The following is a 19,536-nucleotide window of genomic DNA, read 5'->3' as shown; positions in this document are numbered from 1 at the left end:
CATTCCTTTTCGCTTATCGCATGCAACATTGGCGCGCATCGCGTACCATGAGGCACCGGACCCGACTACATTATAAACCACAATTTATATATTTCGGGTCTGGAGCCTGTCGCATATCACAATCGGCGATGTCCATGGCATAAACATAAAGCGAAGTCCGATATGGCGAACCCGCCGAGGTTATTAATCTCAACACATATGTATTTTGGGTCCGCCTCCCCAATCGCTTATCGCAATCGGCGGAACCCGGGAATCATATATAACATACAATGCGATATGGCGGACCCACCGTGTTATTAAATATGACATATATATATATATATATATATATATATATATCGGGTCCAACCTAATCGCATATCGCAATCAGCGGAGCCCTAGGCATGTTCATATTGTGATATGCGATATGGCGGACTCGCCGATCCTATTAAATATATATATATATATATATATATATATATATATATATATATATATATATATATATATATATATATATATATATATATATATATATATATCGGGACCACCCCCCGCCCCATCGCAAATCGCTATCGGCAGAGTCTAGAGCTCATGCATAAGGTGCGACACCATATGCCGGACCTGCCGATAACTATCAATGCGGGATCATAAATTTTCAAGTCTGGCCCTATGGTCGACTACGAGTTTTCACGTATATCCCTGTGTATTCGATAAAGTGTTGCGGTCACGATTTTTAATGAAAAATCCCATATGGCTAACCCGATAGGTTATAGGCTCCAACCTAAAATCTTTCAAGTCCGGATTTCGGATCCAATTATGTGTTATGCCATGTGTTAGTGTCAGTCTTTCCAGCCTTCCTCCAGTGATCAAATATGCTCTTACAAAGTGATTTTGAAGTGTCAAGGTCAAATTTTGTCATTTCAGTGAGTCTTCAAGCAAAATTTGGTCACTAGGCATTAGGTCTAGGGTTTGCTCTCACTCTTTTCAAAGTTGCCCAAATGCCAATCTATGTCACTATTCAGCTGAGTCTATCATCGTTCATAGGGTTTTCATTGTCATGTCAGTGTCTAATGAGTCATTTTACACCTTGTTCATGCTTCAGTTGCGCCCAGGCAAGGTCATTTTCCTCTCCTAGGGTTTTGAAGCCAATTTCTCTTGGATGGTCAAATCATTAGCAAAACTTGTATCCTTCCCCTATCCTTCATGTACCTTATCAACCACTTTCCATCACTGAGATCCCCCAAATTCCTCATTTTTGCACAAACCCTAGTTTCTAGCTACAACCTGGCAATTTTCTAGGTTTGGCCTGTGTTTTGCCCTTTTGGACCCCTTCCCCTCGCTCAATCTCTGAGATTCCACTTTCCCCTGCTTCCTAACATCCCTCCCCACTCCCAAAAATTTCCCCAAGAATTTAGAAGCCCCTTATCCCCTTCATTTCGCTTCATTTCGACAAAATTCCTTGTTTCACACATCGGGATAAGTTTCACTCAAAAGATGTTTCAGAGAAATCAAAGATGAATTTTGGAAAACTGAGAGAGGTTTTTGTCCATAACATGCCAAAGAAGAAAAACCTCCTTCACTTTTTGCACAGGTGTCATGGTTTTAGAGAAATGTCAAAATTACAATCGCCATATCCAAGGAGGTTGGCCAAGGCACTAAAACGACGGAAAAGGCCCGATCCACTCCAAATTTTGGCCAAAGCCTCTTTGACTGAGCATGGTACTTGATTGGGGACTCCCAGCCCAAATTTCAAGAAATTTGGAGAAAATTTTGTCAATTGTGAATTTTTTGTGTCAAACACAGGTTTTCCTCCCCAACGGGTCGCGCGCGCGCGCGACCTTTTCGTTGGGCAACTCCTTTTTGGGAAAACTCAGCATTTTTGGATTTGTCATGCAAAGATACACTTGCTCAGCCATTGCCAAGAAATTTCACCAAGTTTCGGGCCTCCAGAAAGTCAAAAAAACAAGCAAAAAATGACTTTCTGCCACCTTTTTGACACACAGGAAGCAGTCTTGGGAGATTGCAATTTTGGAGGGGCAAATGACCACCAAATTCAGAAATTCCACTTGGGTTGGAAAGTAGACATCCAGACCTTTCCAACAAGCCCACTTTTGCCTCATTTGGACACCTGGAAGTACCTCAAAATCAGCTCCAAAGTAGCGCGACCCGTTCAGGAAGAGGGCGCGACCTGTTGGGAAAGTTTGCCAATTTTTCATCTACAGCTCAGGAATTCGCCCAGCTTTGACCAGTTTTGACTTGTGATGGGATTTTTCACCCTCTTTGATGTAATTAATGTATTTTCATGTTGACATGACACTTATTTACCTACTCTAGAAGATTCATTCATGAAATAGTAAACATTTAATGAATGAATTGGTTTCCTAGCTAATAGAGGCAAGTTGTTTTGACTGCCTAGATTTTAGTGCTCAGTTTAGAATTGGTTGAAACAGCTCCTAGAAGGATGAGCTCGACCCCTAGAAGCAAGGAAAGGTGTTAGCTTGCCTATATTATGTATTTTCTTAGTCATTTTCAGAGGTTGGAGGGTTGGACTCTTGAGGGAAAAAGCTCTATTGTATTACTCATTGTATCTCTGCAATTTTGGCAAAGGAAGAAAGACCAGGGTTTTGCAGTCCTTTTTTGGATTCCTGTGGTTACATGTATTGATGGTGTGTTTCTCTTTGTACTTGTAAGTTTGTTATGCGAATCATCTTCTTACTTTTCCTTCTGCAAAGTAGGCAAATGAAGTGTTAAAGTAGAATTCATGATTGTCATGCTCTGCTTTTAAGTTTGCTTAATATTTATGTTTTCATCTGTCTAAAGAGAACTCTTGAAGGTTTCTTGCTCTCTTTAGCTCCTCACCGGTCATTCCTATCCATTCACTTAATTCAAAGGCATCAATACAGTCTCCTACCTTGCCCCAAAGAACCCCCTGCAAAAACTGTGTCCAATCCCCGCACCCAAAATTGCCTTTCCCCGATTTTCCACCAAAATCTTAAAACTTCTCAATTCAAACCTTTTTATCAGTTTACTAGCCTAAAATCAGTGTTTCCTTATTGGTTATCTCGTCCGTTGAAGATCTTTACCGAGATAGACCGGAGAGAGCCCTCTCCTGCCCCGTAGGGCTAGCTACGAGGCTAAGTGGTTTGATGTTGCCTTGGAGTTTACCTTTTTCAGCCTGAGGTGAAATTTCAAGCGCTAACACCATGATTTTCAATATAAATTGGATTCACACTCGCGGGGCTTAATCAATGTATAAATTAAAAATCAAGGGTCGATTCTTTCACATTTGATGCTATAAACATTTAATGAAGGCAAGATTTGTGTTTTGTAAGCATGTTTGCCATATTTCTCACAATCATAGCTGATATGAATTATTTCTGCAAGCAAATTCGAGTAGACCCAATGGCGGATAAATGGAATCTATATCAAGATGACACCTTTGCACCACCGGTGTCAATATTGCAAAAACACACTCTGCAAAAGGGAATACAGACCACCATAGTGCATAATGAAGGCACTCTCTGTTTTCAGCAGAAGCACTCATGACAACGTCGATCCATCAAGATGTCATTACTTCCAAACACACATTCAATCATGCCAGGTGTGGGATGACGAGTGCAGTGTTTTCAGTTTCCTTCAGAAATAATAAGGGATAACGTTCGGTGTATACAGGTGTGAAGAGATGACACGCAGTCATTCTCTTTCAATCAACATCTATTCACCCCTCAGAAACGAAGCACTAGAGTGATAGGAAATGCCCTCTACGTGTCAGCAATGACACCGATTGATCCAAATTGGATCCTCAAACAACTCCATGACTATTAAAACTTAAGAATGAATGACAGACTTCAAGAAATCATATAGCTATCAGGAATAACCTCTGAATAATGGTAATTTGTAGCCAACACAGAGCAACGAGGACCTTCGGTCAAAGCGCACTAACCGTTGGCCCACGAGGACTGTGCATGGCGCAAAAATGGCAGTTAGGAAGCTCAGATCAGAAAACGGAAGTTGTTTCTGATGGAAAAGCCCTCAAAATGGAAAAGTCCCAAGCGCTTGGTCACAGGGAAAACCCGAAAACCATGGGAAAAGCACTAAAACTGAAGGCGGGTCCCGCGCTCCAAAACTGGTGGAATATCGGAGGCGTTTCGGGTGGTAGCGGGTTTGGCAGGGGAACGAGTGATTCCATACATTGAATGACGCGTGTCCAGCGAATGAGAGAGAAAACTGCTCTCATCGCAAGCTAACATTCGAGCAAGTCAACCGTGCGATAAGAGCGATAACCGTAGGATCTGGAGGCCCCAGATCTAATGGCGGAGATTGCGCCCGATGGGAAACCGGATTCGAAGGGAGAATTAAGCTATGGCATATAAAGGTTTGAAGTCCGATTTGACCGCTGAGCTGGCAGATGAATCATTTCACAAAGTAACCGAAATAACGAACCATCGAGGAAGAGTTGGTGCTCAGTTCGTGAGAGGACAAGTGGCCACCTCCCGGTGAAACGTTACACAATGGCGATGACACAGAGGCAGGGAATTCCAAGCGGACAGCAGCAGGCGATCCGAAGAGATGGAAGAGGAAGCGAATAGTCAAGGGACAGATTGGCTTTAAGCCACGAACAGATAGAGAACAGAGAAGAAGGGAGAAGAAGGAGACAACAAGAAGCAGAGAACAGAGAATCGAGCTGACTTGTAGAGCCAAGGCAGCATCGAGCAGATAGAACTAGGCTTGAGAGGTTCAAGCAATCCCTGTGAGGATATCTGTCGAGAACTGAGTACCAAATTGGACTCATCCCATTAAGACCAGATGAGGTCGAGACTTAGTAAGGGGGAGTCTGTGCACTCTAGTGGCTTGGGGAATCCAAGAACCACCCTACTAAGCATCATCTGTTTCAGGAGACTCCAGTTGAGCTCCTCATTGTAAAAAATCTACTTAAAAGACACAATAAGAAAAGGCCACCACTTAAATTGTTGTGTTTTGCATTTGCTTGCTGTGTTTCTCTTACTGTTTTCCAATGTCTATGTATTTTGCAATCTTATCGATACGTTGCCTAAGATAACATAGACACACACTAGCACATGAGTCTGTAATACTTTCATTAATTAATTAACTAAGATCACACACAAGTGATTTTCAAATCAAGTGGTATCAGAGCTCTAGGCTGTTAGGGTTAGACAAGCTTGTGCTGGATTTAGCTGTTGAATGCTAACTAGATCAAAGCTCAAATTGGGAAAAGGAGAGTTGGTCGAAACTAACCCTGAAATTGGAAGAGTCTATTCTCAGAAGACAATGTCAGAGGAAGGTTCTGTGGGGCCAGACCCTCAATTCATAGATAGTTTCCTAGCCATAAGGTCCATGGTAGAGGAAATGCATAAGGACTTTAGAAAACATAAGGATGAAGATTCATCAGGCTCCAAACAAGATAAAGGAGAAGAAGAGTCTCTCCTCCATGACCACTCAAAAGGCAAAGGGAGAGAAGAAAGCTTTATCACACCTCCTAATATCTCTGAACATAAAAAGAAGACATCTTTGATTAAACTAGATGTTAAATTTGATTTACCAATATATGATAGAGAGTTGAATGCAAAAAAGCTGAACAATTGGATTAGACAAATTGATGTTTATTGCAGAGTGCAGAGTATTGATTTAGACAAGAGCAAGATTCAACTGGCAAGCCTACGCCTTGGAGGCACTACCTTGGTTTGGTGGGAAGGCAGGACCCAAGCTGACATGAAGAGACATGGTAAGACTATTTCTGTCTAGAGTGAATTTGTTTCTGCAATCAAAAAGCAGTTCTATCCATTGGCCTACATGCAGCAAGCCATGATGAGCTGGAAAACTCTTCGACAGTTGAAAGGGAAAAGTGTACAAGGATACACCCAAGAATTTAGAAAGAGAGCATTGATTCTAGGAATCTCATTAGACTCACCTGAGACTTTGTTGAAGTACATTGGTGGTCTACACAACTACATGAGGCACACTATCCTCATGTTTAATTCCACTAGTATAGATGAGGTATCTGTTCAAGCTACACATCTAGAAGCTAGAGGAAAGAATGGAAACCTAGAAGTTGGGGGATCATCCCAACCCATTGCAAGCAAGCATAAGGAGAAAAGAAAACAAAAATGGAAAGCAAGGAAGGCTAACACTGCACGGAAGAGCAAGGCTTCATGCACTCACTGTAAGAAGGATGGGCATGATGATGAGCACTATTGGATTCCGCATCCAGAGCTGAGACCTAAGAAGTTCGAGGGCAAGAATAAGAAGACTGCTGCAACTATTCAAAAAGATTTGGGGTCGGACTCAGGAGATGAAACAACCATTGCAGCCACAGGTATAAAAGGTAAGACTTCTGAAGCATCTACTAGTAATTCTGCACAATCTATTATTGATGAAGAAAATGAGAGAAAAAGACATGAGCTTTTCCATATTCGGGTTATTTCCAAACATCAAAAGATTGATACTTTCTTTGATAGTGGCTCACAAGTAAATTTAATTTATGAAGCAATTGTAAAGAAGTTGGGATTACTGACTACACCTCACAAGAAACCATACCCATTAGGATGGTTAAATGATAAAGCACAACTACAAGTGACTAGACAGTGCAAACTCAAGTTTTCTTTTGGGTCAGCATTTGTAGATTAGGTCGAGTTAGACATAATTCCTTTGGATATATATGGAATTGTTTTAGGAAGTCCTTACTTGTATGACAGAAAAGCTATCTTCTATAGAGCTGAGAACAAGTATCTACTCATTAAAGATGGAATCGAATACTTTGTAAGAGCTCATAAGCTCAAGAATAATTATACTCTCATAAACTCAGGGTAGATGAAACGAATGATAAATTCATGCAAACAATTTTTACTGATGGTTGTAAAGGAAAAGAAACCTGATAAAACCAATGTATTTGAGGGCTGTAATGCTAAACAACAAGCTGATTTAGAAAAAGTTGTTTCAGAGTATGATATCTTGTTTCAAGAACCTAAAGGTCTGCCACCCAAAAAGGAAATAGTGCATGAAATTAATTTGCAGCAAGATGCTCCATTGCCTAACATTGGAATGTACAGGTTATCCGCTTTAGAGTACGTAGCAATCAAGAAGCAGGTGCAAGAGTTGCTTGAGAAGGGGTTCATCAGACCTAGCACATCACCATGTGGGTCACTAATCGTTTTCGTGAGAAAGAAAGATGGATCGTGGAGAATGTGCATTGATTACCGAGCACTGAATAAGATAACAATCAGAAATCGTTATCCCCTTCCTCGCATAGATGATCTTTTGGATCAATTGAAAGATGTTGTTTATTTTTCCAAGTTAGACTTGCATAGTGGATATCATCAAGTCAGAGTTGTAGAACAAGATGCATGGAAGACCACTTTCAAGACAAAGCAAGGATTGTATGAGTGGCTGGTTATGCCTTTTGGCTTAACTAATGCTCCTTCTACTTTCATCAGAATAATGAATGATGTACTCAGACCTTTTCTTAATGATTTTGTTATTGTGTATCTGGATGACACTCTGATATTTAGAAAAACATGGGAAGAACATTTAAAGCATGTTAAGCAGACACTAGATGTTTTGAAAAGAGAAAATTTTTATGTTAAACTCTCAAAATGTGAATTTGGCAAAACATGTTTGAATTATTTAGGACATATAGTAGGGGGTGGTGAATTGAAGATAGATCCCTCTAAGGTGGCAGTCATTGTAAACTGGCCTAAACCCAAATCTGCTATAGAAGTTAGGAGCTTCTTGGGAGCAACACAATATTGTAGAAAGTTCATTTCTAACTTTTCCTTAATTGCAGCTCCCTTACATGCTTTAACAGGATTGAACAAGGTGTTTCAGTGGGGAGGCAAATAGCAGAAAGCCTTCGACACCTTGAAAGAAAAGATTAGTACAACACCCGTACTAGCACTGCCTGATCTTCAAAGACCATTTGAGATCCAAACGGATGCCAGTGACTATGCCATGGGAGCAGTGTTGACACAGCATGGTAAACCCATATGTTATCATTCTGAGACATTTAATTCTGCAGTAGTTAACTATCCTACATATGATAAAGAATTGTATGCATTAGTACAGAGTGTGAAAAAGTGGAAACATTACTTAATGGGCAAAGAGACAGTAATACATACTGATCATCAACCACTTCAATATCTACACTCCCAAACTAAGTTGCAGCTATCAAGACACTATAGATGGATGGGTTTTCTACAACAATTTCATTTAGTTATCAGATATAAAAAGGGCATACACAATAAAGTTGCAGATATGTTATCTAGACCCATTATAAATGCATCTTCTATACTTAAGCATAATTTTGTGTTACATGAGAGCTACATTGAACAATATGCTCAAGATATAGACTTTAAAGATGTATATGCAACTTTAAGTCAAGGCAAACGAGTAGAAGAATTGGATTATCATGTAAAGGACCGACTCCTATATCATTGTGGGAAGTTATGCATTCCACAAACTGAAAGAGTAAAGATAATTCGAGAAGCACACACTTCTCTAATATCAGGTCACTTTGGGGTAAGTAAAACAGTTGCACAGCTGCAAAGATTTTGTTATTGGCCAAAAATGAACGAGACAGTTTCTAGATATGTAAAAGGGTGTACTATGTGTGCTAAAAGCAAGCCCATCAATAGAAAACCAGGCTTGTACACTCCATTACCAGTTCCTTCTCACCCTCGAGAAAGTGTTTCCATGGACTTTGTTGGAGGACTGCCTAAATCTAGGAAAGGTCATGATTATCTGTATGTTGTTGTGGATAGGTTCAGCAAAATGTGTATTTTGATACCTTGTAATAAACAAACTACAGTTGAACAAACTGCAAAACTATTCTTTCAACATGTATGGGTTCATTTTAGATTACCCACTTCCATTGTATCTTATCGAGACACCCGATTTGTGGGGAAGTTTTGGTCAAGTCTGTGGGAACTAATGGACACCAAACTGAAGAAAAGCACAACTTTTCATCCACAAACTGATGGCCAGACAGAAGTAGTCAACAGGACAGTGATCTAGTTACTCAGAGGATATTGCAGCAAGCATCCTAAGCTTTGGTATGAACATTTGTGTTATGTGCAACATGCTTACAACCGAGTAAAACATTCTTCTACACAGAGATCTCCTTTTGAGACCTGTTTTGGTTTCACACCAAGGTCTCCTTTGGATTTTGTCTTTGGTAATGACACAACAGTTGAGGGATACAGTGATGTGGACAGGGCAACTAGGTTCATTGAACAAATCCAAGAGATTCACCAAGCAATACAGGAACAGCTGGAAAAGAGCCAGGCCAAATACAAGGCAAGGCATGACAAGCATCGGATGGAGCATAGTTTCCAAGTTGGTGATCAAGTCTGACTGTATATCAGCAAGGACAAGATGCAAGGTGAAGTTAAAAAGCTAAATCCTATCAGGTATGGACCCTTCAAAATACTTGAGAAAATTGGTGAGGATGTTTTTCGCCTTGATCTACCAGCTTACATGCACATCTACTCAGTCGTGAATGCAGATTGCTTGAGATTGTTTGAACCCTCACTAATTGAGGATCCCAAAGAGCAGAGTCAATTGCCTTCTATTGATGACCTATTACCTGAATATCTCAATGAATTACAGGAAGACACAGCTCTAGACAGGAAGGTGAGGACGACACGCAGGGGAGATGTTGAGTACCTCAGAATTGGGCTCAAGGGTTCAAAGCCGAGCAGTGCAAAATGGATAGAGATTGGACAAGTGAGACAATTGTACCCTCACTTAGTTGATGCTTGAAAACCAACTTTTGGTGGTCCAAAAGCTTTTCAGTGGGAAGGTCGTGATCCGAATTGGATCCTCAAACAACTCCATGACTGTTAAAACTTAAGAATGAATGACAGACTTCAAGAAATCATACAACTATCAGGAATAACCTCTAAATAATGGTAATTTGTAGCCAGCACAGAGCAACGAGGACCTTCGGTCAAAGCGTGTTGACCGTTGGCCCATGGGGACTGTGCATGGCGCAAAAATGGCAGTTAGGAAGCTCAGATCAGAAAACGGAGGTTGTTTCTGATGCGCGATTAGCACAATCACTGGGCAAAACCCCTTGAAATGGAAAAGCCCCGAGCACTCAGTCACAAGGAAAACCCGAAAACCATGGGAAAAGCGCTAAAACCGAAGGCGGGTCCCACGCTCCAAAATCGGCGGAATATCGGAGGTGTTTCGGGCGGTAAGCGGATTTGGCAGGGGAACGAGCGATTCCATATGTTGAATGACGCATGTCCGATGGATGAGAGAGAAAATCGCTCTCATCACAGGCTAACGTTCGAGCAAGTCAACCGCGCGATAAGAGCGATAACCGTAGGATCTGGAGGCCCCAGATCTAATGGTGGAGATTGCGCCTGATGGGAAACCGGATTCAGAGGGAGAATTAAGCTACGACATATAAAGGTTTGAAGTCCAATTTGACCGTTGAGCTGGCAGATGAATCATTTCACAAAGTAACCGAAATAACGAACCGTCGAGGAAGAGCTGGTGCTCAATTCGTGAGAGGACAAGCAGCCACCTCCCGGTGAAACGTTACACAGTGGCGATGACACAGAGGTAGGGAATTCCAAGTGGCCAACAGCAGGCGATCAGAAGAAACAGAAGAGGAAGCGAACAGTCAAGGGACGGATTGGCTTTAAGCCACGAACAGACAGAGAACAGAGAAGAATGGAGAAGAAGGAGACAACAAGAAGCAGAGAACAGAGAATCGAGCTGACGTGCAGAGCCAAGGCAGCATCGAGCAGACAGAACCGGGCTTGAGAGGTTCAAGCAATCCCTGTGAGGATATCTGTCGGGAACTGGGTACCGAATTGGACTCATCCCATTAAGACCAGTTGAGGTTGAGACTTAGTAAGGGGAAGTCTGTGCACTCTAGTGGCTTGGGGAATCCAAGAACCACCCTACTAAGCATCATCTGTTTTAGGAGACTCCAATTGAGCTCCTCATTGTAAATCCTCTGCTTAAAAGACACAATAAGAAAAGGCCACCACTGCAAGTTGGACCGGAGACGTAGCCCAGGAGGATTGGGTGAACTCCTTATTAAATTGTTGTGTTTTGCATTTGCTTACTGTGTTTCTCTTACTGTTTTCCAGTGTCTGTGTATTTTGCAATCTTATCAATCCGTTGCCTAAGATAACATAGACACACACCAGCACATGAGTCTGTAATACCTTCATTAATTAATTAGATGAGATCACACACAAGTGATTTTCAGATCACCGTGTTAGCCTCCTATTGCAATAGGTTTCATATTTCATGATTGACAGTGGAAGTGCCAAAAATGTTCATCTTTTCCATGCTGCAAAAGTTCCATTTTTGAAAGATTTCTCGATTAAGGGAAGGCCAAACAGCTTAATCTTGGCTTCCCTAGGTTTAAATTGCCTGTTTTAGAGATAGAGAATAAATGTCTGTCCAAACTGTTTAATATTGGCAGATTGTTAGGTAGGTAGAGAAATGAAGGAGCCCAACTGCTTAATCTGGGCCCTTGGAAGATATAAGGCTAGATTTAGATAGGAGGACAGCCAGAAGAAAAGTTGAAAAGCTGGGTTTGCTAGTTCAAGTGCACCCAAACAAAAAGAAGAGAAAATGCTAGGTAATTAGGCCGGGTAGGTAGTTTTGTGGTGGCAGAATGTGGAATTGTGATCCATTTTATGTTTTCAAGTGTTATATCCATTCAGATCACAAGTATGAGGCAATTTTCCCTTGGAGCAGCTCAAGCGAGGCATGTCTAACTTTCCCATTCTTACTTTCCCCAAATCATTCACTAACTTCCCCTAAAGAGGTCAAGATCTGCTTGATATCTCTTAAATTCATCATTTTTCATAATATTTGCCTAAGTAAAGATCTGCTTTACTTATGGATCTCATATTTCTTCTACAAGTCCTATTTCCCCTTTAGAGCCTAAGATTTCCATACTTAGCGCTTTCTTCATCAATCCCATATTAACTTCTAATTCTATTTATATAGCTCCCTAGCTACTTCCCCATCCCTAATTGCTACAAAAACTATATAAAATCCCAAAAATATTACATATCCCACCCTATAGCACTATAGCTATGTACATACAGTTCTGGGAAATAATTGTCCATCTGGGACTATTATGAACCCATCCGTGTTATAACTCCGGGATTGGTCTAACCTCTGGTTAGGCTAATAACCTATATCCACCCCTTTACCCTTGAAACCTTACTATCCTACCTTTCGCGCACATAAAACCCCCACACTCCGCATTAACCAAGTTTTTTGACCCCCTCGGCGCGTTTTTATTTAAATATGTCGGGTGGATCCCGTCCCTAAACCCCCTATCACCTCGCCTACCTCGCCAGCCGTCCGATGGCCAACACCCCAGATCAATGGTGGGCGGGTGTTTTCACGCCCCGATCCACCGGAGGTTAACGTCCGGGAGAGGGGCGGTTTCCCTGCCGTACCCCTGCCACGTGTCGGCCTCTCGGCATGTTTGGAGGCCCCTTCCCCAATACCGCCTGCGCTGAAAAGTGGTGCGGGGAAACCGAAAACCACTCCCCCGCCCCTGACATCAGCACCACATCCTCGTGACGTTATCAACCTGCGTCCCCGCCACTACGCCACGTCACCATGTCGTACTGCCACGTCACCCTGCCACATCACCGCCGTACTGGGACCCATTGCTGACGTCATGCTGATGTCATGCTGACGTCATCACCAAAAAGGGCGCAAAGCACGAAATTTGCAGCAAGGGATGCCCGGAATGAAAAACCGAGGCAGTTTTCGATGCGCGATTAGCGCTTAGCGCTAATCGCGCATTGCTAAGAAAAAATGACCAGAATGGAAGCCCTCTCATGGCTCGGCTACCAGCAGGCCCGAAATTCGCAATTTGACAGGAATTTCTTCATGCAGGTTTAGAAAGGGGCAATTGAACCGCTTCAAAGAGTATCAGAGAAAGGAAAAAGCCCAAATTCAATTGAAGAGTATCAGATCGGCAATACCAAAGCAGGTGAACATCAAAGGCCCCAAGCAAAGTCAAAGAAAGCGGTGAAGCTATTTAAAGCTCTCAAATCACAGTCAATGCACCTCAAAACCACTCAAGAGCAGGGTATCAAAACCCAAAGCACAGTTATGGCTAAATGAACAGCACAGAGCCATAAGGACACCATATTAACTCATATAGATACAGCTGCCTCCAGCGCAGCTCAAAGATATTTTCTTGCATTAATTTTAGGATAAGATTAGGTTAAAAACTCATTTCCCTCAGACCTGTTTAAGGTCTGCTGTAAGAGATATTTTTAAAAATTTTCTCTATATAAACCACCCTGATTTACTGTTTAGAGGGTTGGTTGGTTGATTCGCTCCACTAGAGACTCGCTCGGTATGTATGATGATTTCTTTAATCAAAGACTGCTGAAAGTTTGGAAAATGGACTGTCTGTTGTGTTATTAATGTTTTGAAGAGTAAATTATGGAATTCTTGCGCTGCAACATGACTCAATAAGTGTTTCCTACCTCTATTTTTCATTGATATATGCTCATATCATACATATGTCACCATCTAAAATAGCAGAAAAAATGAATAGCTTGGACTTTGTTTAATTGCACTCTGTGCTCGATTTCTGTTGTTTCTTTATGTTTTCATCTGAATTGGTAATGAATATGAATTCCCTTTGGCTCATATTTCCCCTAATTCACCCATGTTTGATAGTTATCTAGGGATTCTTTATTGCTCCTAGATAGAGCTCATTCACCTTCCCTCTCTTAAGCTGAATGAGAGATTCTTAATTGCCTCTCATTCCTTAGCCTTCAATCCATCTCCATTTAGCTTGAATGTTGTTTCATGTGCTGCTATCTTGCTCCATATTCCTCTTGTGACCAAGAAAACGCACCAGCAGTCCTATTCCTTGACTCCATGCCCAATGGTTTGAAACTTTCATACTATACCTACCTCTCTACTTGGAAGCGTCATCCTTCCCACCAAAACTTAAACAAAACCCCTTGAAATCAATAACTAGCCTAAAATCATCATCAACAAAGCCAAATCATTAAGAGAGAGCCCTCTCCGATTGCAGGTGGGCTAGAACCTGCAGTCCAAAGATTGGTTTATGGTTACCTCGGCCGTATTCCCTTAGGAGTCAAAGGGAACAACCTGAGTGTTAACACATCGATTGTTCTGCATCTGTGTGTTCTAATTTGTATATTCAAGAGAACAAGGGGAAGGGGAAAGGATGAAGGGAAGACCGAGAGTCATTTCCATGTGTATAAGTATTATCTCCAGATAGGAGATGAGGGCCTTTTGTTTGGAGAAAAACAACTTTGATTTATTATGAATAAAGGAGACTTTTTGTTTTAATGAGGAGCCTTTTATTTCAGATTTAAGATCCTTTTCTTTTATGTGTGTTTAAGACAGGGTGTTGTTGCTGGCATAAATGCAAATGTGTTTTGTTTTTGTGCATATTGATAATGATACAACTTATAATTATCCTTGGTTGTTTGAATGTAATTCTTCATCATAGTTAATTCATAAGCAGTCCCTGATTTGAAACTATGTTAGACATCAGTTGCAAGCTTTACTTCTACAAAAAGGAATGTATATTCTTGTATGAATGATTGGATTGCGATTAAGAAATGATGCAACCTTGTTCTTATGTGAACCAGTAATTGATTCATTTAGACTTGGAATTCATATATGATGTTTAACCTCTCTTTTGTCATGCTCCTGCAGGATAGATTAGGATAGTTAGGACATAGACTAGAGTAGTTAGAAGAAGTGTAGATAGGATTCAATACATAGAGGTTAGCTGTTTTGTTTTGTTGATTTAATTGAAGTCTTCTTCCCAGAAGCAATCTTTCAATGCATTTAACAGTTTACGGGGTCCCTTAAAACCCGTTGGAACTAGCCATTCCAAACGAAAGTAGGTCTAATTGGGGTCTGTGATCGGGTTAGTTCCCCTTGTTGGTATAGCGAAAATTCGCCATGTCAACAAATTGGCGCTAGAAGGAGGGCCTGAACCGCCATCCACAACTTTTTATGATTTCATCTATAAATGTCGCGCATGGACTCGAAAAGATTAATGCATGGATCTGAAGGTCAAAAAGACCCTTCCTCCCATTTCGAAAAGCCTCATTTCGAAGAAGAAACACTGTGGGAGTATCCTATCACTCAGGAACAACCAGTCAGAATACTTACTCAGGCTTATGCTCGTTCCCTCTCTCAACTCCCCATCTTTCACTCTTTGCCTCCGACAACTAAAAGAAAGCCAAGGATCTGTTCCATAAACGAAGAGACATCTGCAGCCCCGTCTCTTGAAGATATTGTGCTTGAATCCTTGCAAAGTATCGACACTCCTTGGGAAGAAATTCTTGAGGATCCACTCTATGAAGGTAATCCCTAGCCCAATTTGGGAAGTCTTAATAAAGAAAGCCTTGAAGAAACCTTCAACCAGAACATCCCTATTCGTGATATGACTAATATTCCTCAACTGGGTGGGAACCAACTCCCACCTTCTCCCAGAGCACTTCCTCCCTGGCTCGCTCAAGATGTCGTAGCGGTACCTGGGCAGCAGCATCCCTTACCCAAGAATGCAAAAAAAGTACTACCTAAATTCGACCCTGAGAAAGGAGACACCGCTGATAACCATATTCACTCTTTCTTCCTAGTCGTGCACGTGTTGGGGGTAACCGATGAAGATATAGTATGTCGCCTATTCCCTTTTACCTTGATTGGTGCAGCTTCCACATGGTACTTTAGCTTAAGAACTAGATCGATCACCTTGTGGGTTGCCTTTCAACAGGGCTTTTTAGACAAGTATGGCGATGACAAAACCCCTACGACCTTAGTTCTAGAACTATCCCGCTTGAAAATGGAAACCAAAGAAAAGGCCAAGGATTTTAACATCTGGTTCAACACCTTGTTCAATAGAATCCTGGCTAACGCTAGACCTACTGAGGAGGTGCTCATGGAATTCTACATCACTGCTCTCCCTATCCCTACTACGATGTGGGTCAAAAGGAGTAACACACAAACCTTACAGGGTGCTATCGATGAAGCAATAAAAGTCAAGAATGAAATGCTCAGTCTCACAGCATGCCATCATACAACCGGAGAAAAGAAAGCCTCTCAAGCATCCAAGAAGAATAATGGGAGTAATAACAAAGGGGCTGAAACCAAAGAAAAGGATACCACAGATGTGGAAGGTTTGCATCGGATCATTAAGAAACTGACAAACACAGTCATCGATATGAAAAGGAATTCTGGAGGAGAGTATAACAATAGTAAGCCTTTCAAATCTTTCTATCGTAAGAAGAAAGAAGGTGGTCATGGTCCACTTACACTGCCTGCTCCACCCAAATGAAGGGAATTTAAATACAGAAGAGCTGGCTCTTATTGGATCGCTTCTTAACCATGAAGAACCTATAGCGGAGCTAGAGCCAGAACAAGAAAATGAGGAAGAATACCAAGTAGAAGAGCCCTTGGACAAAGAATATCATATCGATGTACTGTGGGATTTCTATACAAATGAAAATGATGATGACGAAGAAGGTAGCATGACAGAAATCCACACTGATGAAATCCACACACGAAGTAAAGGGCCACTTCCAGGTGTGATGAAGCCTGTAGACCAGACAAAGAAAGATGTTCGCCCTGTGAAAGCATCCGCTCCCAAAGTTTCCATTGAGAAGGGTAGACCTAGTGGTGAGTCCAAGAATATTTCAGTTGCAAACTATCCAGAGAAAAGGAACACATCTCCGACTATAACGAAAGCAACTCAAAATGGTAAACTCCCACCTAAGAATGGCAAAATGGGTATGTTTGCTCTGCCCTATCCTGTTTATAACATTAATTACAACATTGTGGATGATCTTAAGAAATCTAGGGCTAATACCACATACTTTGATTTGCTAAAATTAACGCAGCAAAGAGATTTTCTCCTGAAAGCTATGAATGAGCAGAATTGCAAAACTCTCACCATCCCAAACAACCAAACTAAGAAGTCAGTGTCCAGACCTGTTAGTACCTCCAGTATAGCCCAAATACCATCAATTATGGAAGCCACTCTGTCTAAAATGAATCAAAACCCCCAAGATCTCAACGCAGCCATGATAGGGAGGAAATCAAAATCCATGACTCCACCTTTCCTTATCACGTTTGAGATCCTCAACATGAACGTACACAATTGCTTGGTAGATTCTGGTGCCTCATCCACTGTGATGCCTTATGCTATTGCTAAAATACTGCATGCGATACCCGATAAAACTGGGACTCGAATTATGCAATTGGACAGGATAAATGTGAAAGTAATTGGAGAATTGAAATATGTGTTGATTCGGATGGTTGCTAAACCACAATATACACAAGTCATTAATATAGTGGTAGTCGATATACCCGGGGCTTATGGAATGTTGCTTAGTAGGGACTGGCCAACAAAACTAAATGGATACTTCTCAACTGATTGGTCCCATCTCTTGCTGCCTCAGAAGGGGAAGGGTGATATGCTGAGAGTTGACCGAGAAAGATACATGAAGTATGTGGTGACAGAATTAAACGGCCCCAATGAACCTGTAATGTTTACCAATTCTATCCTTGGGAATTATAGTTTCAATGTTTGTGCCACGAAAACCTGCTTTGGAGAATTCCATGCAAAAACAATTGAAGAAACTACAATAAACACATGGTTGGAAGCTCTCCCCCATAGTCCAACTGACGAACCACCCTGTAATATAGTAGATGATAGAACTAGTCTCGTAGGAAGCAATTCAGTTGATGTAACATTAGACTCTATATTTTGGACACTCTATTTTAATGGCTCTAACTGCCTTGAAGGTGCAGGTGCTGGGAGCATTCTTATTGACCCACAAGGGAACCAACATCTGATGGCCAGCCGGTTGGAGCTTGCGTGCACCAACAACATGGCAGAATACGAAGGCTTGCTGCAGGGCCTAAAAAAAGCCATTGATCTAAAGGTAAAAAATTTTAAAGTTTTTGGTGATTCACAGATAATTGTGGACCAGGTAAGGAAAAGGATACACTGCAATGCGCCACACCTGGTAAGGTACCAGCATGAGGTATGGAGCTTAATTGACAGTTTTGATTCTTTTAATATCACATACATACCTCGAGAGCAAAACCAAGATGCCGACCTGATGGCTGGTATGGCTGCAAAACTTTTGCCTGATTTTAGATTAAAGAAGAATAAATGTTATGTTGAATTGATTTTCAGACCTTCCGTACCTGATAACATCTCAAATTGGCAGGCATTCGAAGGTGACGAGCGGATCCTTGAGCTCCTGCATTGCGAGAGGACATTCAAAAATGCACTCATTGATGAAAAAGAGCATGACAGGCCTGTGAATGAGAGTGAAGACGAGGTAATATCTTTCATGGAGAAATTTATCATCAACAGGTTTGGCATCCCTGACGTTCTCATGTTTGATAACGCTTCTTATTTCTCATCACTAAAGTTGACCGAATTTGCTATCGATAAATCAATTCGCATAAGGCATGCATCAAGCTATTACCCCCAGGGAAATGGAGTTGCAGAGTCCTCAAATAAAAACCTCATCCGCGTAATCCATGCATCTCTCGTCGACAACCAAAGGAAGTGTCACAACACTATAACAAATGCTCTCTGGGCTAATAGGGTCACCCCAAAGGGTAAGCACACGAAACTTCAACACTTATGGCTGGGCCCATTCCAAGTTGAGGAAAAAATTGGTCAGGGAACTTACAGATTGAAAACTTTATAGGGAGACACTGAGAAACTCCCTGTTAATGACCAACCTCTTAAGAAATACTTCCAGTAGCCACCACATGGTGGTTACCTCCTGAGTAGGTTAGAATTCATTTTACTTTTGCTGTTAGTTTAGTTACATTTCCGTCTTTTCCTTTCTGGTTTTTCTGCAAAGTTTATTTTCCCTTCTGTTTTGAATTGCAGTCCTTTTCAACCAACTGATTTCGATCCTCCCCTCTTGTTTTTACCTTTCTCAGGTTTTCCCTCATTCACCACCTTCAGCCTTTCCCTTCCTCATTAACCTGCTGATGAGTCTGCTGATTCTAAATCCATCGTTACCTTGCAAATCAAACAAATTTTCAATCAGCCCATGAGAACTTGAAAATCAGCTGTGGAATTCAAACCAAAGCCACTCATTGGCATCTGTTGGGAACTGGGTAAGATCTGTTGATAACTTGGATATTTAGAGCATGTAGGGGCATCTTTATAAAACAAAAAAATGTGTAACTACAGCTGGACTGGCATGGAGGAACGCTGCATTTTGAATAAATCCCACTCATACCTAGCCTATACTTGTCTGTCAGGTTTGCAGTAATTCTCCATTGGTCCCATCCACCATTCTAAATTGTCCAATACCTGTTATCTACAAGTAAATCTCCTTTCATAAGCTAAAACTCACTGTCATATACCATGTGGCAAATCCAATTGTGCTCTAGTCCTTGTGCCTGAAACTGGAAGGACTTATTTAAAAGAAAATGAAATGTCAAGTCCTTGTGCCAATCTGGAAGGACAGGTTGTTTGGGAAGCTGGTTAGAGTAAGGACTGTTGTT

The sequence above is a fragment of the Pinus tabuliformis genome, chromosome 2_1 (genome assembly GCF_031772625.1).
Source record: "Pinus tabuliformis cultivar Carrire ecotype Pingquan chromosome 2_1, CPIR1, whole genome shotgun sequence".
NCBI classification, from domain to species: domain Eukaryota; kingdom Viridiplantae; phylum Streptophyta; class Pinopsida; order Pinales; family Pinaceae; genus Pinus; species Pinus tabuliformis.
Note: the sequence above shows the minus strand (reverse complement) of the source record.